The 25,152-nt window shown below is 51.4% G+C and overlaps 2 protein-coding genes across 9 annotated transcripts in view; both read right to left on the bottom strand.

Annotated features, from left to right (window-relative positions):
• The window catches only part of LOC116788859 (maestro heat-like repeat-containing protein family member 6), a 946,858-nt gene that overhangs the window by 389,192 nt on the left and 532,514 nt on the right, over nt 1–25,152 (bottom strand). The window lies entirely within an intron of this gene.
• The window catches only part of TRIM9 (tripartite motif containing 9), a 64,006-nt gene that overhangs the window by 37,541 nt on the left and 1,313 nt on the right, over nt 1–25,152 (bottom strand). The window lies entirely within an intron of this gene.

The raw sequence follows: 25,152 nt of genomic DNA, 5'->3' as shown, positions 1-25,152 counted from the left end.
TAAGGGGGAGAAACTAAAAAGGTCCAAATATTACGGATTGGTTGGTGCAGATCTGTGGAGTGGGTTGATGCTGAGGTTCACTCTCCACGTTTCAGGACAATTTGGACTCTCCCTCACCTGGTCCTGCTCCAGGTGTGTTCCTGGGGTGCACCTTCCAGGCTGTGTCCCTGAGAGGTCCTGCTGCAGCTCTGCACAGAGACATCAGGGTGGAAACGCAGGCTGAGAATTCCAAATCCATGCTGGAGCTGCTGTTTTCCTGCACTGAGCCATTCCCACATCCTGGTCTGGGTGGCAGTGTCCCCTGGAGTCTTGTAACTGAGATGACACTGATTGAGTCCGGCTTTTTTGGGATATGAGCCCTGCCAAGGAGGCCCTCAACTCTGCTAGTGGCTGGTTCATGCAAGCAGGAGTGGAATAAATCCCTCCCAGTCATTCCCTGTGGGACAGCTCAGGGGAGGGCAGGCAGCAAGAACTCAGCTCCCAGCTCCAAAGCTGACAGCCAGCCAAGATCCAAATGGGATCCTCAGGACACATCTCCTTCCCTCTGGAGCCCTCACAGGGAACCTTGAGGTCTGAGGGGGGAATCAGGACAGGCTAGATCGTGTATCCATGGATGTGACTGACATCACTGCTCCACAGTGCTGTGGAGGGAGATCCCAGGAACCAAGGGGGCAACACAGGGCTGGGATTCATCCCCAGCTTCTCTGGGAAACCTGTGCCAGGGCCTCACCACCCTCACAGCCAGGAATTCCTTCCCAATATCCCATCTAACCCTGCCCTCTGGTAGTGGGAAGCCATTCCCTGTGTCCTGTCCCTCCATCCCTTGTCCCCAGTCCCTCTCCAGCTCTCCTGGAGCCCCTTTAGGCCCTGCAAGGGGCTCTCAGGTCTCCCTGGAGCCTTCTCTTCTCCAGGTGAACTCTCCCAGCCTGGTTCCAGAGCAAAGAGATCCAGTCCTTGGAGCATCTCCATGGCCTCCTCTGGACTTGTTCCAGCAGCTCCACGTCCTCCTGCTGTGCTCCCCAGTTATCCTGCTCAGCCTCCTCCACTGCCCCTTGTCTCATTCCAGACCCCTCACAGAGGCAGCTCCCTCTCTGCTGTGCCCTGGGATGTCCCTGGAAGTGGCTGCTTTGGATCTCCTGTGTGTGTCACCTCACTGGCCCAGTGGCCACCTGGACCACAGAGGGCTATTCCTGCTGGGAGGATGACCCAGGGACAGGAGCACTGCACTTCAGGGGGCAGCAGTTGGGACAACAGGTCAGAATCCAGGGAACACCACACTTGGAGCTGACCCAGGAGCACAGGACACTGGCTGAGTCTCTAATACCTATTCCCTTATGTCTACTACACCATGGTAAGGGGAACCCAGGGCTCAGAGGCTTATCAGAGTGAAGGAAAAATGCCACAAGGAGCAGGGATCAGCTGCCACAGGGATTAGCTGCTAAGCAGCCCTCTCAGGAAATGCAGTGTCTGGCTCTATTAACCTTTCTCTCTAATTAGGGCTCTGCAGTGACATTGTTGCTTCCTAAAAACAATAATAATGCTCTTTCAGTGGCTGCCTGAGATGTGGAAGATTTTGCTTGATGTGCCAGTTCCTTCTGACCTGCAGAACACTCCTCCAGAAGCTGAACTCTGCTTCCTGAGGCTGATTATAACTAGATCCACTGCCTTGATTACCTTGTACTTACAAACAACATTATTCTTGATATTTGTCGTGCATTGACTTCCTCAACAGTGGTGCAGCAGTGGGTTACTCCACGTCAATAATCCATTTCTCTGGATCTATCCTGGATGCTTGTTCAGGGTTCGTTAGAGGGAGCAAAGGAAAGCACTGACAGCAGCCCTGGGTAACACACATCCCACCTTCCAGGGCACCAGAAGCCAAATTCCTGCAGTTTCCCTTCAGCACAGACTCATCTTCTGGGTATTTTTTCTTAGAAGTCTGTCTGCAACGTGTCCTGCCCTTTGTCACACCAAAGGAAAGGAAATCTGTTGATTGGGTCAGGATGTGTCTGATTGCAGCTGGGAGCCCCAGCGATGTCAGAGTCACTGAATCATAGAATCCCAGGATGGTTTGGGTTGGAAGGGACCTTAAGGACCATCTCATTCCAACCCCCTGCCATGGGCAGGGACAACTTTCACTAGACCAGGTTACTCCAAGCCCTGTCCAACCTGGCCTGAAACACTTCCAGGGATCCAGGGGCAGCCACAGCTCCTCTGGGCAACCTGCACCAGGGCCTCCCCACCCTCACAGCCAGGAATTCCTTCCCAATATCCCATCTAACCCTGCCCTCTGGCAGTGGGAAGCCATTCCCCCTTGTCCTGTCACTCCATGCTCCTGTAAAAAGTCCATCCATCTTTCCTGTGGGCTCCCTTCAGGTAGTGACAGCTACACTTTTATACTTTCCTGAGTGATTTCTCACCAAAAAAACCTTTGCCAGCCAGGCTCATTCCATCTTCCTGCCCCTGTGCTCCAGCAGCTGCAGCTGGAAGTGGGAGCCTGGCAAAGCTGTGCCTGGTGGGAATGTCCCACACAGAGGAGGTACCCTAGGACAGAGGGGTGTGTGCTGTCCCACCTGGCTCCTCCAGCCACGAGGGAAATGGGCTCCAATCTCCAGCTCCAGGAGGAGCAGGACATGGTCCCTGATGGTATTCAGCCTTCTGAGAGCTGGGGAACACCTTAAGGGTGCTCAAACATCCCTTTTCCATAAATTCAGGAAGAGACTGTGCGGGATGTTGTGTTCTCCGCTTCTCTGGAGAGGTCTGTAAGTGTAGCTGTGTGCTTATTCTGCCTGTTAATGCATCTCCAGCAAAGAACCAGCCTGTCTGCTTGGGAATGGGGCTCTGAGTGCTGATGCAGGAGGGCTCCAAGCACTTCCAGCCGCTCAGGACACCACTGGAATGTGCCTCGCAGGGGCTGCAGCCGGAGGAGTCACCGCTCAGCTCTGCCTCGTGCCAGCCTCATTCATCTCTCACAACACAACAGCACTGACACGCAGCAAACGAGCCCTGGGCTTCCAGGGGGGGTTGGAAATGCCACCAGGCACAGGACAGCACTGAAACATCAGCGTGCTCCCAGCTGGGGCACAAGTGACAGTGACCAGCCCTCGGCACAGCTCTGCTCCCCAGCACAGGGCTCAGCAGGGGCTGTTGCTCTGACAGGATCCTCACTGAGCCTTCTGCAGCCAAAGCAACTCTTTGCTTCCCTCCCATCAGCCTCATCACACCCCTCATGGAGCTGCCCATCCTTTTATTGGTGGCATATGTCCCTTTGGTGTCCGCATCCATCCATGGGGACACAAAGATGCTCCAAGGGCTGGAGCCCTTCTGCTCTGGAGCCGGGTTGGGAGAGCTGGGGGGGGGTTCCCCCTGGAGAAGAGAAGGCTCCAGGGAGACAGAGCACCTTCCAGGGCCTAAAGGGGCTCCAGGAGAGCTGGAAGGGGACTCTGGACAAGGGATGGAGTGCCAGGACAAGGAGGAATGGCTTCCCACTGCCAGAGGGCAGGGCTAGATGGGATATTGGGAAGAAATTCCTAGCTGTGAGGGTGGTGAGGCCCTGGCACAGGTTGCCCAGAGAAGCTGTGACTGTCCCTGGATCCCTGGAAGTGTCCAAGTCCAGGTTGGACAAGGCTTGGATCAAACTGGGCTAGTGGAAGGTGTCCCTGCCCATGGCAGGGGGTGGAACATGATGAGCTTTAAAGGTCCTTTTCAACCCAAACTGCTCTGCACTATGAATTTCCACCACAGTTTTAGAGACAGAGAAGCCTCTCTGCATGGCAAACATCAGAGCAAACATTCACATGATGCCCAGGGACCATTGAGCCATGGTCTGGCTCGTCAGCTCTTCCCAAGCACTCCCATGTGCCCGTGAAATGAAGAGCAGGATGTGAAACAGTGATGGTGTTTTATGGTCATTCTTAATTAAAAGAAAATTAAAACCCCTCTCCTTTCCTCAGCTCGTTGCTGTAACATGTTGAAGACAGGCTGATCACCACAGCTGCACCCACAGCGGGACAAACCTCCCAAATTTTGGTCTGTATTTTCCTGCCAAGGTCCTCCCACTGTTTTTCTTGCACAATTCCTTAAACCCACCTGTGTGTTGTGAAAACACCCAGCAAACAACCCATTTCCTCCAGGCTGGACTCGGGTTTGTTGGCAGAGGGATCAGGGCAGAGATTTTGGTATCTCAAAGCAAGGAAAAGCAACACAGCAACAACCTGCTGTCACCTACCTCACAAACCACTGCTCCACTGGACCTCCCTTCTCCTTCAGGCCCAGGGAATGCCAGAGGGCTCGAGTCCACCCAGAACAAAATGAGCTCCCTGGGGGCTGCTGTGAAAATGCTCTTACTTGTGCACAACAAAGGAGCACTGGGGGAACAACTGTCAGAAAAGGTCAAGGAGCTTTAAACCACTTCCAATCAGGTCAGTAACAGGGAAAGCTTTGGGTCCTGCTGGTTTGGAACAGCACAAACTAGTGCTGCATCTTTTTATTCCAAAAATCTGGGAGACGTTGCTGTAAATGGTGAAGGAAGTCCCACCAGGCAAACCTGATAAGGTTTAGGCCTAGATTAGATCCCGGTTTTCTCCATTGCAGATGGAAAAACATGGAAGCAAAGACTTAGGTTATGATCCCATGGGCCAAGATCTGTGTCCTGTACAGAATAAAGGAACTGGGGACAAAACAAGACCCTCAGCAGGGGATTGTCACACCCATTTTTTGGGGTACAGATGTCAGGCCACCACTGCGTGTGAGGACCAAACACCTTCTCCTACACCTTCCTCCAGGCAGTGCTTGTGGTCCTGGAAGGTGCAAATCCTGTGCTTCCTGCCTCAAAATTACACTCCATCTGCCTCCAATCCAATTAGTGCCTCCCCACTCAGCCCACTCCCGTGGTTACTCACACTTCAGCTCTTCCATCCCATTATTGCATTAAAGTCTTCAAATCTGATTACATTGTTTGGAGTTAAATTTAAACCTGATTACCCGCATAAACAATGATTTTTTTCCCCAGTCCCAGCCCAAACACAGCGGAAAACAGGCTGAGAGCCCCACGGGGCAATTCCTCCTTCTGCACTGAGTGTATGGACCATCCTTTTGTCCTGTCCTACAGCCTTTAATAACCATCTGGGGGTTGCAGTCAGGCACAGTCATAAACAGCCTTGACAGCTCGCCAGCATCTTGACTTTGCTTTGACATTGAATTGCCTAGAAATGCAAATTTTATTGGATTCTCCAGCTCTGAGCCTTAGTCACCGAGGGAATAGGGTACAGGAATACACCCCACTGCTGTGATCGGCTGGATGGTGACCATGAAGGCTGGGAGAGCTGGGCATGATCAGCCTGGAGGACAGAAGGCTCCAGAGAGACCTTAGAGCACCTTCCAGTGCCTAAAGGGGCTCCAAGAAATGGAGAAGGACTGTGAACAAGAGCCTGGAGTGACAAGACAAGGGGGGATAGATGTAAGCTGAAGGAGGATAGATTTAGATGGGATATTGGGAAGGAATTTTTGGCTGAGAGGGTGGTGAGGCCCTGGCACAGGTTGCCCAGAGGAGCTGTGGCTGCCCCTGGATTCCTGGAAGTGTTCAAAGCCAGCCTGGACAGGGCTTGGAGCAACCTGGGATAGTGGAAGGTGTCTCTGCCTGTGGCCGTGGGGTTGGAACGAGATGAGCTTTAATGTCCCTTCCAATCCAACCATTCCATGATTCTATGAAGTCCCACCACAAAGGGAAGCTCAATGAAGCCACCTTCCTCCTGAATGTGGTCCTGATATGGCATCCAGGAGGTCTGGAATCCAAGCCCTGCTCTGCTCTAGTGATGCTGGGCAAGCCCAGTGCTCCCAGTGCAGCCCAGAAAGCTCTGGGGCAGTGGGACTGGTGGGTACTCTGTCTAAGGAGGCCTCACGTGCTTCATACAAAGGTAAATCCCACCTTCCCACCAGCAGGAGCAGGGAGCTGGCACCAGGAATGCCACACAGCAGCAGCATCCCTGTGCAGTATCTCCCTGTCCATCCAAACCACGGCTCTCCGAGATCCCAGCCCGGAGCCTGAGCAGCAGCCTCTCATTTCACAGCCCTTTGCCTCCTTGGCTGCTGCCCAAAACCGGGATTTTACAGAATTTACTCATGGATTTAGCTGAAAGGAGGTTTTTAAAAGCACAGATGGGAGATGGCATCTCATTCCCTTTGGCCATGGACACACAGGCCTTCCCTTGGACAGGAGGGAGAATTCATTTCAGGCAACCATTTCCTAATGAATCTTTGAGGCTGCAGCCTCCAAGGACTGGCTGCTGTACCCAAAAATTTGTCTGCCTTTCCCAAAGGAATGGGCCCAACACAAGGTATCTCCTCTCCCACCCAAATCCTACCTTGGGCACATCCAAAGTCCTACACAACAACAACACCGTGGCTTTCCCATATATGTTCCTTCTGGCTGTTGCTCTTAACCACCTGTCCCTGCAAAAAGCAGTCTGGGGATCTGAGGTAAAACAGCATCAGCGTGGAAGGGGTTGGGGTAGATGAACTTAAGGGTCCCTTCCAACCCAAACCATTCCATGATGGTCATTTCCATCACTGTCTCAAACCTAAACTCTCTCAGCCTTGGGCCATCTTTCCCAGTCTGACCCTCCCTGATGGGATACTGGCCAATCCCTGTTGAAGAAGGAGGTATTTGGGGTCATTAGCACTTATTCAGGCCACTGCTCATGTGTCCAAATGCCCAATCCCAAAGTCAGCTCTGGGAGAAGGGTAAATTTAACCACTTTTCCACTCCTATGATTTAAGTATCCTACTTCCTGCTGTACCCATGGAAACACAAAGCCTCCAAGAGCCCTTTACAGGCTTGAAGACCATCACAATCCCCTTTCCAGCCTCCTCTCCTCTCCATGCACGCCCAGCTCACTCGTCCTTTCCCTGTGGTCACTCCAGTCGCTCTCCCTGTTTGGGACCACCACGGTTTGCAAGTGCCTCCACGTCTCCCCACACCATCACCATCCCCCAGCTGAGGCTGTGCTCCCATGACTCTCCCTGACACGCAGGACAGCTCACAGCACCTTCCTGGGGTGTTTTTGGGGCTCTCCTCTGAGCCCTTCTCACCCCGGACCTGACCAAACAAATCCCCGCGCACCATCATCTCTTCAGGCAAACCCATCACCACCTATCTGACCCGGGAGCACACAACCAACCCCTCCCTCTGCTTCTCTGACATATTTTTAAGAGGATGTGGCCTCTCTTAAAACATTCTCTTTGGTTTTTTCCACTAAACATTGCTCTTGGCTAGTGCTTTAAAGCTCCTGTTTGCCGGTGAGCGCCTGACGAGCACAAAAGCGACGCGTTAAACCTCCCGAGATGTTCTGTGTAACAAGGACGCCCAGAGCCATCAGCAAAACACACTTCAGGGGAGCTGAACAATTCCAGCAGCTGTCCTGAGCTCTCCCTCACATCTCTAGGAAAACAGCAGCGAGCTCCAGCTCAGACAGTGCCCGTGCTGGGAGATCTCTGCTCTGCCAGCAGGCACTGGCAGGCAAAGCTTCACCGGCAACTGAACATCAGCAAATTATCCCTAATTTTATGCTTCCTGCTTTTAATAAGATTGCTGGAATCACACAGCAGCAGTAGGAGGAGAAGGGAAGCAAAACCAAGATGCAGATGGGTCACCTGGTTCTTTCTGCCTCAATCCTTTTCCCCTCCAACAGGATGGGAAATCGCTCCCTGGATACCACCACTCCGGATCTTTGCTTTCAGCCACGAGCCTCTGGAAGATTCCAGCCAGCCCAGCTCTTGGCAGTAGAGCTGACAGGACAAGGGGGAGTAGATTTAAGCTGAAGGAGGACAGATTTAGATGGGATGCTGGGAAGAAATTCCTCCCTGGGAGGGTGATGAGGCCATGGCACAGGTTGCCCAGAGAAGCTGTGGCTGCCCCTGGATCCCTGGAAGTGTTCAAGGCCAGGCTGGACAGGGCTTGGAGCAACCTGGGATAGTGGAAGGTGTCCCTGCTCATGGCAGGGGGCTGGAACTAGAAGAGCTTTAAGGTCCCTTCAAACCCAAACCAATCTGGGATTTTGTCTCCTTCAATTTTCGCTGCTGCTCCTGGGCTGGACTTGAGCTCTCAGAGGTCCTTCCTAATCTGAATTTTCCTATGACCAAGGCTGTAACACTAACAAAAAAAGAGCTTTTTGCCTGCCATAAACATCTTTACCCGAGCAGAGATGCTCCCACCTTGTCCTCCCTGGAGTTTCACCAGTTTTCACCACTCCCAAACCCCTTGGGCTCCACAGTCCTTCCTCTTCCTCTGAGATTTCTTTGCATCGGAGACCAAGGGGCAGGTCCAAGGACCAGGATTTCACATTTCCTTTAAAGCACTGCTGTAGAAACACTCCCCATCACCATGGATACTGGAGCCCTGGGAATGCAACACTCACCACAGCAGTGCAGAGATGCTTGGGTGGATCCTGCCAGCAAAATGCACCATGAGGAAGCTCAGAGCTCACCTCAAGTGCAGGAAAAACACAGTATTTCAGCCTTTCTCCTCTGTTAACTCCTTCCTCCAGGCACTGAAGTCTGAGCCTTCATGTCTGGATGCAAGCTTCCCAAATTGGAAAGGGCTGGATTTGGGATTACTCCCAAAATGTGATAGCAACCAGCTATATTTGGTGCTGCAAATACCCAAAAAACCATCCTGGATTTCAGAGACTCCAAAATATGGAGGGAACAGGATTTATGGGGAAGGAGAGGGATGGGAAAGCACTTCATTCCCAGACTTAGAATGACCAGAAGTGCTACCTCAGATAGGGAGCAGACTGTGCCAGATTCCCTGTCCCCATATTGGGTGGGCACCGGGGGAATTTGGCAGGCCCTTGTCCTCCTCTGGCTGGGGGCTGGAAGTGGCCTCAGGAAAACAATCCCAAACTCTCCAGTTGCAAGGCCAGACTGGTTTTCATTTCTCCAGCAGGTTCAGGCTGCAGCACCTTGCTCCAGAGTCACACCAATCCCTAGGGATTTGCTCAAGGGCTCCAAAAAGGTTCCAAGGGGCAAAGGACCCAGATCCACGGTCCCCTCACTTGCCACCTTGCCGGCACATAATCCCCTTGGGAAGCAGGACATTGTGGTACAAGCAGCCTGTGGAAGTGGTTTAGCACCAGGTTCTCCAGGAAGGAGCCTCCCAAAGCCAGCAAAGGGTGTAGGGCAGTGCAGGAAGGTGGGAATTCACCAAGCGCAAAGATTTAAATAATTCTGAGGATCCCAAATTCCAGCTCTCCCAGTGCAATTCAGGAATGAGCTCTTTGGAAATCCTGCTCTCTCAAGCTCAGAAGGTGTTTTGAAGCGGCCTCTTGGGAGCCCACACCAAGATTTCCAAGGAAAGTAAAACACAGGGAGAGGGACTAAGTGATAAAAGCACTGAAGGCAGCAGGAGACTGGGAAGGGTGGAGAGAGGGGAGGATGGAAATCCTTATAGGGCAGGCAAATGACACTGGATGGATTATGATTGCAGATCCATTAATAAAAAAGGAGGAAGAATAAATCAATAATCCTGGAAGAGCTGAGATAATGACTGCCTTTAAAAAAATTAATCTTTAATAAGAAAGGACGTCTGGCTAATTAGGAAGTAATGAAGAACTTGTCAGTGTATGTACAGAGAGCGGGGAGGTGAGGGGGTTCCATAACCCACAACTGGAGGATATCCGGATCACTGGAGCTGAGCAATCCATCCTGGTGCCACGAGGGAAGCAGTTAATGGACCCACTGAATCATTCATGATCATTTATGAAGAAGTGAAGAATTCAGGAAATACCAGGGGATAAGAGAAGGGGGAAATAATTCCCATTTCCTTGAGTTATAGGGTTTTTCTTTTCCAGAGGAAAGAAAAAGCTTCCAAGACCTTAAAGAAAAACCAGGCTGAGGAGAAAAAAGGAGAAAAGGAGCTACAAACATAGTAAACACCTCTAAAAGGTGTGGGGAGGATACACCTGGATGTTGAGAGGTGTCCCTGCCCATGGCGGGGGGGTGGAACGAGATGAGCTTTGAGGTCCCTTCCAACCCAAACCATTCTGGGATTCCACGATCCCGTGGGTGCTTTTGTAATATTTGCAAGCTCAACTCCAAACCCAGCACTGAGGTGGCCACAGCACTGGTCCACAGCACCTCAGGAGCTCAGTATTCCCATCTCCAGCTCTGCTGCAACACCAGCAAGCATCAAAGAGAAGGGGAGAGGATCTCCTGGGTGCAGAAAGCAAACACATCCCGACGGGCTGGAAGCAGCTCCTGTTGGATGCTCTTTGTTTTCCTTGCTGCTGGGCTGCGTGGGGGAGAGCAGCAGGACCAAACCTCAGATGAGTTTCACTCCTTCTGCTGCTTAATTCTGCTTCAGGTGCAGGTCCAGGGCCTAAGCACTCAGGAGAAGGGTCTTAGGAGCAGCCTGTACACACACGGCAGAGGGGCTTTGGGGGCCCTGACAGTGCTCAAAGGTGCTCTGGTGGGTATGGGTTTGTTAGGGATGTTTACAAGGCGCAGAGGAGAGGGATGCAGGGACTCCCAAGGGTGTCTGAGGTGGGATCATGGAATCACTGAGCTTGGAAAAGCCCTCTAAGATCATGGAGTCCAACCGTTCCCCCATCACTGACCCACGTCCCCAAGTGTCACATCCACAGGGCTTTTAAACCCCTCCAGGGATGGGGACTCCACCACTGCCCTGGGCAGCCTGTTCCAATGTCTGACAACCCCTTTGGTGAAGAAAATTTTCCCTAATATCCAAACTGAACCTCTCCTGGTGCAACTTGAGGCCATTTCCTCTTGTCCCATCCGTGGGACGTCCACCCTGCAGAGCAGGATGAACAACAGACCCACTCCAGTGGGATTAGCCCAGTGCTCTGCTTGAGCTCATTAGCCCCAACTCTTAATTAGCTCCCAGGCAGTCAGCTTGAGTGTCCCTGCCACAATTCCTTGGATTCACAATCCATATGCACAGTACCAGCCTGGGTTGTCCCACGGCTGTCCCACGCTCTGTGTCCTGTCTGTACCATCCAGGGCAGCCCTCGTGCTCCCCCCTGCACCTCCAGCCTCTGTGAAGATGCTGTGGCTGCTTCTCACAGCAGCTTGGAAGGAATAAAGAACAAAGGTTCTGCCCACAAATGTCCCAGAAACAGAGAGGTTTTTAATATAACTCTAAAACGTGGAGCTTGAGCTTTTTCTGGTGGCACACAGCAAGGCAAGGGGTGAGCTCAGAAGTGCCAGGGCCTGTTCCTTTCCCTTGAGGAATTTCTCCTTATTTAAATAGGTTTCTGTTTAAACTTACAACCAGTTTTGAATACAGAAGGGAAAAGCAGCTCATTAAGCAAAGCTTGCCCAGGCCTGTCCTTCCCTCCCTTCTCTCACACACAGGGAAGGGGCTCAAAAGGCTCCCAAAACACACTCACTGCACGTGCAGCAGAACCAGGAGCAAACAGCTCCGTGGGTTCCAAGCTGTCACAGGCACTGCCAATGTGGAAAGCCACTGAGGAGGGACCTGTGTGCCATGGGATAAGCCTTTAAGAGGCCTTGGGCACTTCCAGGGATGGGGCAGCCACAGCTTCTCTGGGCAACCTGTGTCAGGTCATCACCACCCTCACACACAAGAATTCCTTCCCAATATCCCATCTAACCCTGCCCCCTGGCAGTGGGAAGCTATTCCCCTTGTCCTGTCCCTCCATCCCTTGTCCCCAGTCCCTCTCCAGCTCTCCTGGAGCCCCTTTAGGCCCTGGAAGGGGCTCTAAGGTCTCTCCAGAGCCTTCCCTTCTCCAGGCGAACTCTCCCAGCTCTCCCAGCCTGGCTCCACAGCAGAGGGGCTTCTCCTTGGAGCATCTCCATGTCCCATCTAGGGTCAGGGACGGTACAGGTATTTAATTACAGACTATATTATCTTTGACTCTGAGCACAGACATTAAAAATAATCATCTATATATGAACTCTGCCTCAGAATAAATAGTTATTTTTTGCTGCAGAGCTGTGCAGTCACCCAGACTACCTGATTTTAAAATATTCTCTGCAATGAAGAGGTAGATTGATTTATTTATGCACATGTAAAATGGTGAAGGCAGCAAGTTGTTACATAAACTGTTATATAAATTACCTACCAACTGCATAGAAATGTTCAAATTCCACCAACCTCATGCTGAAGGATTCAATTACTGCAAGTCATCACAGTTATTCCTGACAACGAGGACAAATGAAGGAGGAAGAATCTGGCCTTAAATTAGACACTGGACACACATTTGTGATATTACTTGTATTCACAGATCTCTTGGCTTCTTCAAACTATAACTTTAAATCAATTTGGAGACCCCCAAACCAAGTAAACTCTTTAAACCAAATGACTGCAATAGAACAAATATTGATTTTATGGGCATTTTACTGAGGTTAAAAGCTTTTCCCAGAGATGGTCATTAGGCAAACAACTCTGCTCCAGATCCCTGCAAAGCACAGTTAGGAACAGGTCATATATTACAGCAGAGTGTAAAGCAGTTTAAATCAGGTCAGCCTCCCTGAACTCCACACTGCAGCACAGGCTCTTGCCAGGTGATGATGCTGGTCCTGTAAACTTCATGATATTTGATTTAAATCAACTGTATTTCGGGTCATGTACAAGTAAAGTGGGCGTTTTCTTGGGTTCAGGAACCCTGCTGGGATGTAACCCCTCCTGGAATGGCTGCATAAACACAAACCCCACTGGTAGGCTTTTGATTTAAATTACTCTTATTTTACTCTTTGAAACACACAAGGAGGTGAAAACCAGATCCACTGGAAGGGAACTGATCCGTGACCTTACCTTGTGACAACTCTGAATACATCACAGAATCAGAGAAGGTTTGGATTGGAAGGGAACTGAAAACTCATCTTGTTCCACCCCTCTGCCATGGGCAGGGACACCTTCCACTATCTCAGGTTGCTCCAAGCCCCGTCCAGCCTGGCCTTGAACACTTCCAGGCATGGGGCAGCCACAGCTTCTTTGTTCCAGTACCTCACCACCCTCACAGGGAAGAATTTCTTCCTTGTATCTATTGAATCAACCCTCTTTTCATTTAAAACCATCGCCCCTCATCCTAATTACAACAGGCCCTGCTAAAGGGTCTCTCCCTCCCTCCAGGGAGCTTTGTAAAGCCCAAACCTCTTGGACCTGGACACGATTCACGACAACTGCAACAATTCACAGCTTTGCTGAAGCCAAAGCCGTGGCATATGGCAGGAAGGGCTTTTATCCCTCCACACACACACAGCCTGTGCAGTCCTGACATAAATCATCCCTCCGACGCTCCTTTCGCTGCACCACAAGATGAACGGAGATGCCAAACGCTGAGGGCACAAGGTCCTGCCAAAGGATGATCTGTGCTAATTGCCACCAGTGACCTTGTGTAATGTCACTGTCACTGCCTCTGCTGAGTTGCAGATGATCCCAGGAGCTGACACAGCACCATACGAGCATCTCACGTTTCCCCCCTGGCTGGAGAAGCATCACACAACTGCAGGAGGTATCCCCTCAAACACAGCTCATGTTTGATTGAGGCCACCTTCCACTAGACCAGGTTGCTCCAAGCCCCATCCGACCCAGCCTGGAACAAACTGAGCAAAATACCTTTGCCTCTGAACCCTCCCCAGATGCTGAGGCACTACAAGATGGGGGAGGAGAATGTTGAGAGCATGAGGTGGGAACCTACCTCCTTTCCCCTCTCCTCCTCTACCTTTCCACCCTGTAACAGACACATTCCTCCAAGCTTCACACAACAATGAGACATCCCAGAAAATCACAGAATCAGAGGCTGGAGAAGACTTGCAAGACCATCGAGTCCAACCTGTGCCCGATGCCCACCTTGTCCCTCAGCCCAGAGCACTCAGTGCCATGTTCAGTCTTTCCTTGGACACCTCCAGGGGTGGGGACTCCACCACTGCCCTGCACAGCCCCTTCCAATGCCTCATCACCCTTTCCATGAAGAAATTCTTCCTGAATTTTCCAACCTGAACTTCCCCTGGCACAGTTTGTGGCCGTTTCCTCTCATCCCGTCCCTTGTTCCCTGGGAGAAAATCCTGACACCCAAACTCCTACAACCTCCTCTCAGAGAGCTGTAGAGAGCAAGAAGGTTCTCCCTCATCCCTCTTTTCTCCAGGCTAGAACAGATCAGTGTGCTGGCCTTCCTCAGGCACCTTCCTATTGCTCATGGCTCATCCAGGAATCCCATCTCAGGCCAACCAGGCACATCTGGCACAAGCAAACAGCAGGCCATGGCAACACGAGCCAGAATCCTGCTGCAACGGGCAGCTGGTCAGCTGGCAACTTGGCAGAGATGCGGGCAAGTCACCTGCCAGCCAGAAATGGAGGAAACATCCTCCTTGGAGCTGCCTGGAGCGTGTCCTTGCCCATCTGACAGCCCAGCACCATGGCAGGAAATCAATAGAGAGCCCAAGTCACAGATGGATCGGCTGCTCGGTCATCTGGTCCCAGCTCCAGAAGAACAGCACCATTCCCACAGCCAATACCATCAAACAACCCCCTTGCCCCTCGCTCTGGGTTGTCAGCTCTCGTTAGCAGAGCAGGGGGAAGGAGCAGTGCCCACCCCCCTCCTCCTGCCAGAGGGCAAAATCCGAAATGACACAATATCACAACTCTTTGTAGTTGGCTAAAAAAAAAAAATTAAAAAAAAAATTAAAAAAAAAAATCCTATATCCATAAATTTTTAAGTGCTGTGCTCCGGGGGAGGTGAGAAATAATCTCATAGGTGAGAAACTCTGTCTACGCACTCGCCGTGATTCACCAGGCTGTGGGCTCAGCAAATGCCCTTTCGGGCCCTCGTTTCTTGGGAACTGAACGTCAGGATGGGAGAAGTGTTGGAGCAGGATGGATACGGGAGCTGTGTGGGTTTTATGTGACAGCGCGACACGAACCCACCGCTGCTGCTCCTCCTAGGAAAGAGCCTCACAAGGAGCTGGCTGGGGATTAAAAATGGCACAAGAAAGAGGGAGTCGGCTGAACTACAAAGGAGCACCGAGGAAATGTGTGTCGGGACAATCAGAGGCGCTTTGACTGCTCCCACAGACAGCAGGGCTAAGACTTCAGTGGGTTTGCCATGAAAGTCAAAGCTTGTTTTACACTTCTGTCTTGTACCCTGCCAGAGAAAGAGCGCTGTGTTCCCAGGAAACAGTGGCATCTGTCACGGAGCCAAGGGACAACGCCGTTAATCCGCCCCTGCTCGCACATCAAGGGCTCTCACCAATTTACCATCTCAGACACCCCAACCCCTGAAAACATTTAAGTCACGCCCTGAAATCTCTGTGACTTCAATTTAAGCCTGGGCAAGTATGGAAGTGCTTTCCCAGGGAGGCTGATGCTCTCATTATGTCCCTGATGGGGTTTCACCCAGCCCTGACAGCTCCGGCGCCCTCCGCGTTGCTGGAAGTTCCCAGAACGTCTCCACGTGCTCCGTTAGGAATTCACATCACACCACCACGGATGGGGCTGCTGGGCTGGAGGAAAGGGAGCTGTGCTAAACACACATTCCCAAGAGGCAGCTTTGAACCAGCCAGGGCAGTGGGAGGCAGGGAGAGGACGGACAGGGAGGCTGTGCAATTATTTGCTCAGGAGAACGAGGCAAAGCCTTGGCAGGGAGAACTGATCTCCAGCCCACCCCTTCCTTTTCCAGTATCCTCGGGGAAGTGTTGCCACAGTTCCCTCCCTCACTGAAGTAAGAACAGCCAACACTGCACCTGCCAGCATCTTCCCACTCCTCCCCTGCTCCAGGCTGGGTGTTTTCGGTAACACGGCTCAGCTCTGCCAGAAAGGGGAGGAAAGGAACAGAGGCTCTGACCCCAAAGCAATATGTCTTCATCTTGAAATCAATAATGTGCCTTGTTAGAAATAATCCATTTCAAAGCTTGACACAACCCTCCCTTCCCCCTTCTCCCGGCTTTACATCCTCCAGCAGAGAGACCACAGCACAGAATCAGAGAAACCCTTCTGGGCAGGGATGACACACTGGAGTCCAACTCAGACCTCTACAGATAGAAAGGTCCTTCCCAAGCAGAAATCCCTCTGGCACAGCAAAGCCTCCAGCTAACAATGGATCAGAGATCCTGGCCAGTCAGTGCACCAAGTGCTGAACCAGGAATCCCAGAATCCCAGCATGGTTTGGGTTGGAAGGGACCTTCAAAACAATTTTGTTCCACCCCCTGCCATGGGCAGGGACACCTTCCACTAGCCCAGGTTGCTCCAATCCCCATCCAACCTGGCCTGGAACACTTCCAGGGATGGGGCAGGAGCAGCAGCTCCTTCCATTGCCTACAGCCTGCAAAGGTCAAGAGGTAAAAAGCAGGGAGAAGAAAAACGGTGAAGTTAACAGAATTAGGGAATTAACACATCTTGAATCAAGGGGCACTGGCTGTCTGGGAAAACAGAGGGATTTCACCAGAGAAAACCCCAAGAGCTGCAGGTGGAAAGCAGAGGAGTGATGCTATGGACGCATTATGCACCCTGGAGCATAAAGTAAAGCCATAAAACATCATTAATTCACAGACAGAGAACAATCCTGCTGCAGGGCACCGTGACAAGAGAAGTGAACTGACCGTGCAAATCCACGAGGGCCAGCCAGGAGCAAGGGGAAAAAGATGGAATTAAATGCAAGGGTCCAATGCCCAAAAAGGAAAAAAAAAAAGGGGATTCCTGGTTGAAAGATGCTCCACGGCCTCAGGGTTTGTGCAAACAGTTTAACTGACATTTCCCAGGTATTTAGGCTTTACACCCCTTCTCCAAGCTGGAAGCAGCCGCCCCAGTGTGGGCACCCACGCTGGGATCTCCACGTGAGGCATTTATTTGGAGTTGCAAACATGATCTTCCACTCCAGTGGCTCGATGCTGCTGCATCTGCTTCCATGGAGCCGTGTTCCCTCACCCCAGCTGTGGGTCCGACCTCCTCCTCTTGGGAAAGGCAACTCTGACTCCAGCCCACAGCACTCCAGGCAATATCCATGCATGCCTTATTAACATCCAATTCCCATCCTTTTTTTTTTTTTTTTTTTCAAAATCCATCAGCTCATATAAGGTTAGTAAAGGGGAAAGGGTAATTAACACTGATGGGAAATCTCTCAACCCCTAGATCCCTCCCAGAGCAATTTCTGCTGCTACAAACAGAGCGTGCCCCTATTATCATCCCTGTATTTCTGTAACCCAGGGAATTTAATGGCTAATTAAATGCAGAATCGTGAGCCAAAACCTAATCCATGCTGTGCCCATTGTGTTTTAAGTTGGCATCACCCCTGGCAGTCAGGGACCTCTCTGCTCTCACCTGCTGCTACAGCCACGTGCTGGCTCAAGAAAATTTCAAAATTAATTTGATCCTGTTCTTTTCTACCCAGAAATTCTGCCCTTAACAGGAAAAGTCAAACCTCTGCTGAGCTTTTCCAGCCAGCTCTGGGACAGGCTGTTCCCAAAGCTGCATCCAGTTCTGAAGGCAAAACAGGAGTCAGTTCAGACCACAAACAAAATTTGCCTTTGACGGGAAAGCTGAATTCTTTGACCTGTTCTCAGCTCTGGTCTCCTTCCTGCATTAATCAGGGAGGTGCCACTGGTACAGAGGAGAGTTTCTATATATTTCTATAGATATGTTTCTTTGTTAAAGAGTTTAACAGCTTTCCTTTTCATGCCCACCTGGTAGGACCCTCATCCTCTCAAGACACCCCTCAGTGGTGGTCCCAGGGTACTGGTTTACCCAACCATCCTGCTCTGTCCACTTACAACTTGGATGGTCCATGGGGATTTGAAAAACTCACCCTGAGAGCTTTACCCCTCAGAGGAATTCCACACCAGCCTCTGCCTCTCCTTCTAGGACATTACCTGAGCTAAGGTCACCAGAGATTTATACCACCAGCTCTCTCTGGCTTATGTCCTTGCTCTAAATAGATATTTATCCCATTCATCCCTGTAGGACTATCTGAATGGACAGGGAATGAACTGGCTTATTTATAAGCCAATTTAACAGGTAAAACGCATCCCACGGCCCTGTGGAAAAATGCTTCATCCCAAGAACAAAGCAGGGAACAAGGCTGACAAAAGAGCAGTTTTGAGAGTTGGGGAGTTCTTCTTTAATTATCCTTTCATAACAGCTGGGAAGAGCAATGCAATTCAAAAGCACTCTGAATTAAATGAGTATGTGTGTGAATCACGCAGGCTCATCAAGGCCTGATGAAAGTTCCTTGAAACTTCAGGAAAGAGAACAAAAGACATATGTCTAAAATACCTAGAGAGTACACCCCAAGACTCCTAAACAGGATTTTGGGGTTATATGTGAACAGGCTGTGGTAGGTAGAGAAAAGAGGTGAGATTTAAATTAGATATTGGGAAGAAGTTCCTGGCTTGAGGGTGAGGATGCCCTGGCACAGGTTGCCCAGAAAAGCTGTGGCTGCCCCTGGATCCCTGGAAGTGTCCAAGGTCAGGTTGGACGGGGCTTGGAGCAACCTGGGCTAGTGGAAGGTGTCCCTGCCCATGGTAGGGGATGGAACTGGATGATCTTTAAGGTCCCTTCCAACCCAAACCAGTCTGTGATTCTATGACACAATAAGTGACACCAGGCAGATTTTTCCCTCTGAAAACCTAAGCTTTTGGGTGCTGGATTACTTAGAAGAGCAGGAACAAGCAATGCAGAGCAGCCCCAAAGCTTCCTGAGATCGTGTTCCCAACAAAGATCCATCCTGCACCACTGTCAGCTCTCTGAGTGCATCTCGTGAAACCTGGTAAATGAACAGCAAAGCCTTTTTCTCACCCTCAAGTCATTTACTTAACACCAGGTGCAGTTTTTGCCCTGCTTGTTAATTCCAGCCTGTTTTTTCAGGCTAGGGATGTGGTGAGAGGGGAAACTCTGGCTGACACACCTGCTGAAAATTCCACAAAAGAGACACAAGAATTAGTCCCCGGGCTGAATTTTTTAACTCATTCCAGCTGTGGTGCTCCTGACTTGCACCACAGTAAATGCAGTGAGAAACGTGGAGCCAGTGGGATCCTGCATTTATAAAGTGGCCAAGAAAAGAAAAAAGATGTGGAGTGATTGGAAAAGGTTTGATATTTACAGAGTGCAGGAACCTTCTGGATGAAAATGGACCCAACCAAAGATCAATTTCCATGTTGAGATGCTTTGAAGCCTTTGGAGGGCCTGAGACAAACAATGCAAAACAGCATCATCCTGTCAGATCTGTGTATTTTTGGACTTAAGAATCACAGAATGTTTGGGTTGGAAGGGACCTTAAAGGCCAGATTTTTCCAATCCCTTGCCATGGGCAGGGACACCTTCCACTAGCCCAGGTTGCTCCAAGCCACATCCAGCCTGGCCTTGGACACTTCCAGGGATCCAGGGGCAGCTACAGCTTCTCTGGGCAACCTGTGCCAGGGCCTCCCCACCCTCACAGCCAAGAATCCCTTCCTCATATCTCCTCTAAGCTTCCCCCTGGAATGGATGAAGCTGCAGTGATTTACACTCGCTCTGAAATGGCTCTGGGCCCATTTCCATCTGCAAATAACTAAGAGGACATCTCCTGGCATCAGCTGCTCCACAGGCTCCAAGAACACCTCGTAGAACTTGCTGTACCACATTACCTTTGATTAAGAGGATATCTGTGTTTGCTCCTTCCTCCATTAACCGTAGTAAGTGCAGAGGGAAGAGCCACCTGGCAGAAAGCTGTTTTCTAAATAAATTAATGCAAGGTGGCAGCCTCACCTCCAGATCCTGGGCAAACACAAGCTGGTGTGAATCACAGAATCATTCAGGCTGGAAAAGGCCTTTAAATCACTGAGTCCGACTGCCAGGGCCACCACTGACCCATGTCCCCAAGTGCCACATCCACATGGCTTTGAAATCCCTCCAGGGAGGGGGACTCCACCACTGCCCTGGGAAGCTGTGCCAGGGCTGGACAGCCCTTTGGGTGAAGAAACTTTTCCTAATACTGAATTTTAACCTCCTCTGGCACAGCTTGAGCCCGTTTCCTCTTGTCCCGTCTGTGTTACCTGGGAGACCAACCTCACCTTGCCCCCCCTCCTGTCAGGGGGTTGAAGAGCCAGAAGGTCCCCCCTGAGCCTCCTTTTCTCCAGGCTGAGCCCCCCCAGCTCCCTCAGCTGCTCCTGGAGCTCCAGACCCTGACATTTCCTTGCTTTTCCCAACTTTAGGGCATCTCAGCCTGTTTGCCCCTCTCTCTGGAGCAACTGGGAAAACTGTTGGGCATTGCTGGAGGAGAGCATGGACCCTGCTGCTGCAGATGGCAGGTGATGGAGCCAAGGCAGTGGGATTTGGGAAGGCCCTCACACCAAGGCTTGGGAAACCATTGCCTGACACAGGGAAACATTAAGGATTCTCCTCGCTTCTGTTTTAGCAGCAAATATTTTACTTTGCAAAGGCAAACAGATCTTGGCCATACAGCAACTCCCTGGATACCTCCCCAAGCTGTGGGGGCTACAGGAATTCCCACAGACCCGACAGCAGCACATTCCCAGCGCCTCAGGAAAGCGACTCCCCACAAAAGTTCCTCTGGCAGCAAACACAGGGGCCTGGCCAAGTGAGCTAATGAAAAACTCTGTCTGCTCACCCCTGACTTGGCTCCTGTGCCCGCTGTTCCCTGGGCACAAACTGAGAAGCACTGGCAGGGTTTTCCACCCCTGGTTCTCCCTAGATGCGCAAAACTGCTGGAATAAAGTCCTGTTGTGCACAGGATTTTTGGTATTTAATAGGGCTTGCCCTGCATCCCTCATCCCATCCGTGCTAGTGACAGCCCGGGGGGGCGGGGCTGAGGTCTAGGTGAGCCCCAATTAGCCTCTGATTACTGACCATCATTACTGATTCCACACAGCGTGGAATGCAAATTCCCAGGGCTGGGCTCTCTCCTGCAACCTGCAGAGATGCTGCAGGGGTTTGCAGTCTGAGGACAGTTTGTGTCTTTGGACTGGGCAATCCCCTCCCAGGCAGTTAAATCCCATGGAAAATTATAATGGAGAGCACTATTTACCTTCCACTGAAGTCAAGACCTGGTTCTGCTTCGCCACAAGAGGAACTGGACAGGCCTGACCTGCTCCTCAAGGCAGAGCAGAGTGTGATCCCACCCCAGGGCCTTGGTGTAAATCATGGAATAGTTTAGACTGGAAAAGATCTCTAAGTCCAACTGCTCCTCAGTGCTGCCAAGGCCACCACTGACCCATGCCCAAGTGCCCAAGTGCCACATCCACGTGGCTTTTAAATCCCTTCAGGGATGGGGACTCCACCACACTCCTTTACAGGACTTGTGCTCTAGACCCTTCACCAGCTTCCTTGCCCTTCTTTGGATGCACAAGGCAAAAGGAATGTGAATGGGATGGTAGTGGAGAGAAGAGGCAACACCCCCCGATCCCAACCCAAAGGAGAGGGAAGCTTTTTGCTCCACTGCCCAAAAAATGAGCAGAAACTCTTCACCGTGGAACCACCGACTTCTTCAGCTTTTTTTCCCCACACAGTAGATCCAGGTTCACCTCTGCTGCAGTTGGGATACTGATCTCAAAGACAAAAGGAGCCTCTGGCAGGCATGACCCACCCCAGGGAGGGTGTCCAGCCACGGGGTGAGAAGTGCCAGGGGCTCTGCAGAGCACAGCCAGATACACGAGTGATGGGCAACAATTGGATACCCTATGAGAGAGGGGCAGGAATAACTGCTCTACATCACTGTCTCTCCATTGCCTAACCCCAAAATCTTTCAAACCTGCTTAAAACCTGCTACCAGAATCCACAAACTTCTGGCAATCCTTTTCAATATGAACCAACAAGGGTAAAATGTTTTTTTGAGACAGAGCTTGATCCGGATGGATGGGATTTTGGGGCTGTCAGAGACAGGGAGACCCTGGAGACACCTTCCAGTCCGTGTGTATTTGCACATACACACCCATCCATCCATGTATCCTTCCATCCATCTATGCATCCATCCATCTGTAAAAACACATCATCAAGCTGCTGAGCCTGCACTCACCACACACTTCCCAGCAAAAGCAAGAGGGACTCGGATGTGCAAAGAATAAATGATTCAGCTCCATCTTGTGCTTCTGCTCCTGATATGCCAAGCAGCGCTCCAGCTTGCCAGGATAAAATCCAGACAGCTGCAATATCTGCACAAAACTGGGACAATTCAGATTAAAAACCCATTTTACCTCCCCGTCCCTCTGAATGTTCACCCCTCTCCCGACAACGGTCCTGAAAGGGAGATGGGAAGAGAGAGGATTTCTCACAATCTGTGTCCAGCTTAGAAATCCCATCTCCCTGAATTACAACCGACTGTGCCTCAGCACAGATTACTTTGAAAGGATCATCTGTGAGAGCCACACGGGTGAAAACCGGGGCAGTTCCCCAAGAGGCCCGTGAAAAGCCCTTTGCTCTCCCGCTCCAAAGCCGAGCACGGCTGCACTTAACGCTGATCGCCCCCGGGCTTGACAATCACCTACTGGGGCGTGAACGCTGCTGCTTTCAAGAACAACAGCTCATGGAGGCACTCCGGGGTCATCACAGGCTGCAGCGAGAATCACAACCTCCTTGGGTCAGAAATGAGCAGCACGGACGGATCCCAAAGAGGGATTTCACACGGAGAGGTGTTGGAACGGCAGAAGACAATTCAGGAGCGGGGTGTAAACTAAAAGAAGGTCGGTTTGGATTGGAGATTAGGAAGAAATTCTTGGCTGGGAGGATGGGGAGGCCCTGGTACAGGTTGCTCAGAGAAGCTGTGGCTGCCCCTGGATCCCTGCAAGTGTCCAAGGCCAGGTTGGATCAAACTGGGCTGGTGGAAGGTGTCCCTGCCCATGGCAGGGGGTGGAATGAGATGGGCTTTAAGGTCCTTTCAACCCAAACCATTCCATGATTTTTTAAGCCTGTCCTTTCCTAGGAGCTGGAGGTAATCATTACACTGCTCATCAGGGAGAAAAGATCAGGCAAAAAGGGGCAGACACCCTTTCAGCAAGTCTGGCTCGTGCCGAAGGCCTCAAAAAAATAACACCCAGATACTTTTCCATGGGTTTCACTGCTCACATCTGCAGGTGTTTTGGTTCCTTAACACCCAGTCCCAACCAGGATAAAGCTTGAAGCTCCACAGCACTGATTTTATAAGTTGGATAACAAAAATCAAGGCCAATAGCCTCTCCCCTTGATTTTGTTAGATGGCACCTCAGGGAGCAATCTGAGCTCTGACCCCGAAATCACGCCTTCAATTATACCATAACACCATATGTGACACAAGAGACTCTCTTCCCTCCCCCAGCAAGCAAACACCAGGGAAGAGCCACGAACCCCTGAAGAAACACAGCCCACTCGAGGCAGGTGAGACTTCACTTTTCAATTTCCACAAATCTGAGAGCAATTGCATGAAAATCATCATCTGAAATAACAGTTACAGCTCCACGTCTGTTACCCACATCAAGGAAATACTGTGTGGCCGCAGCTCTCCCCTGGGAAAAGGTATTTTGAAGGAAAGGCAGAGCATTCAGGGAAGGATAAAGCATCCTAATCAAGAACAAAAGGACTGCAATATTTGAGTACTTGCACATGAAGTTGTGCAGATGCTCATGTGTGAATCAGTGTGTGCCTTGCTGCACCTCAAGCAAAGCAGGGGAAGCCAAAACCTTATGGAAAGGCCTGATGCCTGTTAGATTTCTCTTGTTTTGGAGCACAGCACCAACAGCTGGACCTGGCTCTGCTCCTGCTCTGTGAGCCCAGACCAAAGGGGTTCATCCTGCACCAAGAGCTGAGCCAGCAGGACCAGACTCTGGAGAACAGGCTGCTCTTGCACAGCCAGCACTCAGTGGGTTTTGTAACAGGCAAGAGGAATAAGATGCTCACAGCATCCAACAGCTCATGCCATGCTAGCACAGAACCATGGAATGGGTGAGGCTGGGAGGGATCACAATGGGTCATCTGATCCAACCTCCCTGTTCAAACAGGGTTCCCCTGTCACTCAGGACTGTGCCCAGGCAGCTTTGGAATACCTCTGGTGAGGGAGGCTCCACAGCCTCTCTGGGAAGCCACATTAGGATCATGGAATCACAGAATTCCAGAATGGTTTGGGTTGGAAGGGACCTTAAAGCTCATTCCAACCCCCTTGCCATGGGTGGGGACACCTCCCACTAGACCAGGTTGCTCCAAGCCCCATCCAGCCTGGCCTGAACAGGAAAGAAGTTCTTCCTTACATTCAGATGGGATTCCCTGTGTTTCTGTCTCTGTCTGTTGCCTCTTGTCCTGTGTTTCTGTCTCTGTCTGTTGCCTCTTGTCCTATTTCTTGGCACCACAGATAAGAGCCTGGCTCCATCCTGTGCCACCCTCCTTCAGAGCCCCCAGGCTCCTGTGATCAGGTCAGCAGTCACCTGTGCCATGGTGCTCCTGCTGGCCTTGGGATCACTGAGTGCACCCTGTGCATGAGGACAAGGGCAAGGGCACCAAAACTGCTTTGGCACCTGAGCCTCACCTCTGCTGGAGCGCTGGGAAGCCAGGGAGGAGGAGTTCCTGCCCCCAGCAAAACGGGGTCAGGAAAAGCCCCTTCCAGCAGCTTCAGGCACCACTGAACCCTTCCTCCCACAACAACACAATGTGTTACCCTTTTCGGGGCACCATGACAAGCAACAGCTTGTCCCTGCGTGCACCCACTGACCCAATTCGGGGTGCAGAGCTGCATCCCAGTGATCCGCATCTTCCACGGACCAGGCGCTTCCAAAGCGTCACTGAGACATTCCTGGAAAGCAATGCAGCCGAATGCCTTCCACCAGGCAGGTCACACCCCCCCTCACTCCCCAGCTCCTTGTTGCAGGTCGCCCCACCTGCTCCTGCCCGCCCAGATTTGCCGGAGTGGGGGTCAATTATCCCAATGTTCATCCAAGGAGTGACGCCCATCCCCTTACGCCCTGTCCGCCCGTGTCCCAGTCACTTCTGCCCCAGTTCCTACGGTCACTGGAGGAGGGAGGGAGGGAGGGAGGCAGCGGGGTGGACGGAGCTGAGCTGGAGCTGATGATGGCACATCCCTGCCTGAAGCGCTGGGATCCTCTCGTCCAGCGTGGACGTGTGCGGGAGCGAGTACGCTCCCGAGGGCTGATCAGTATTCCGCGAGAGGCTCCGCTACCGCGCTGCCATCCCTCCATCCCTCCTCCTCCTCCCTGTGCCTCCCCGTG

Source organism: Chiroxiphia lanceolata, chromosome 6 (genome assembly GCF_009829145.1).
Source record: "Chiroxiphia lanceolata isolate bChiLan1 chromosome 6, bChiLan1.pri, whole genome shotgun sequence".
Taxonomy (NCBI): domain Eukaryota; kingdom Metazoa; phylum Chordata; class Aves; order Passeriformes; family Pipridae; genus Chiroxiphia; species Chiroxiphia lanceolata.
The sequence above is the reverse complement of the archived record's forward strand: the minus strand, read 5'-3'. Positions and strand labels throughout refer to the sequence as shown.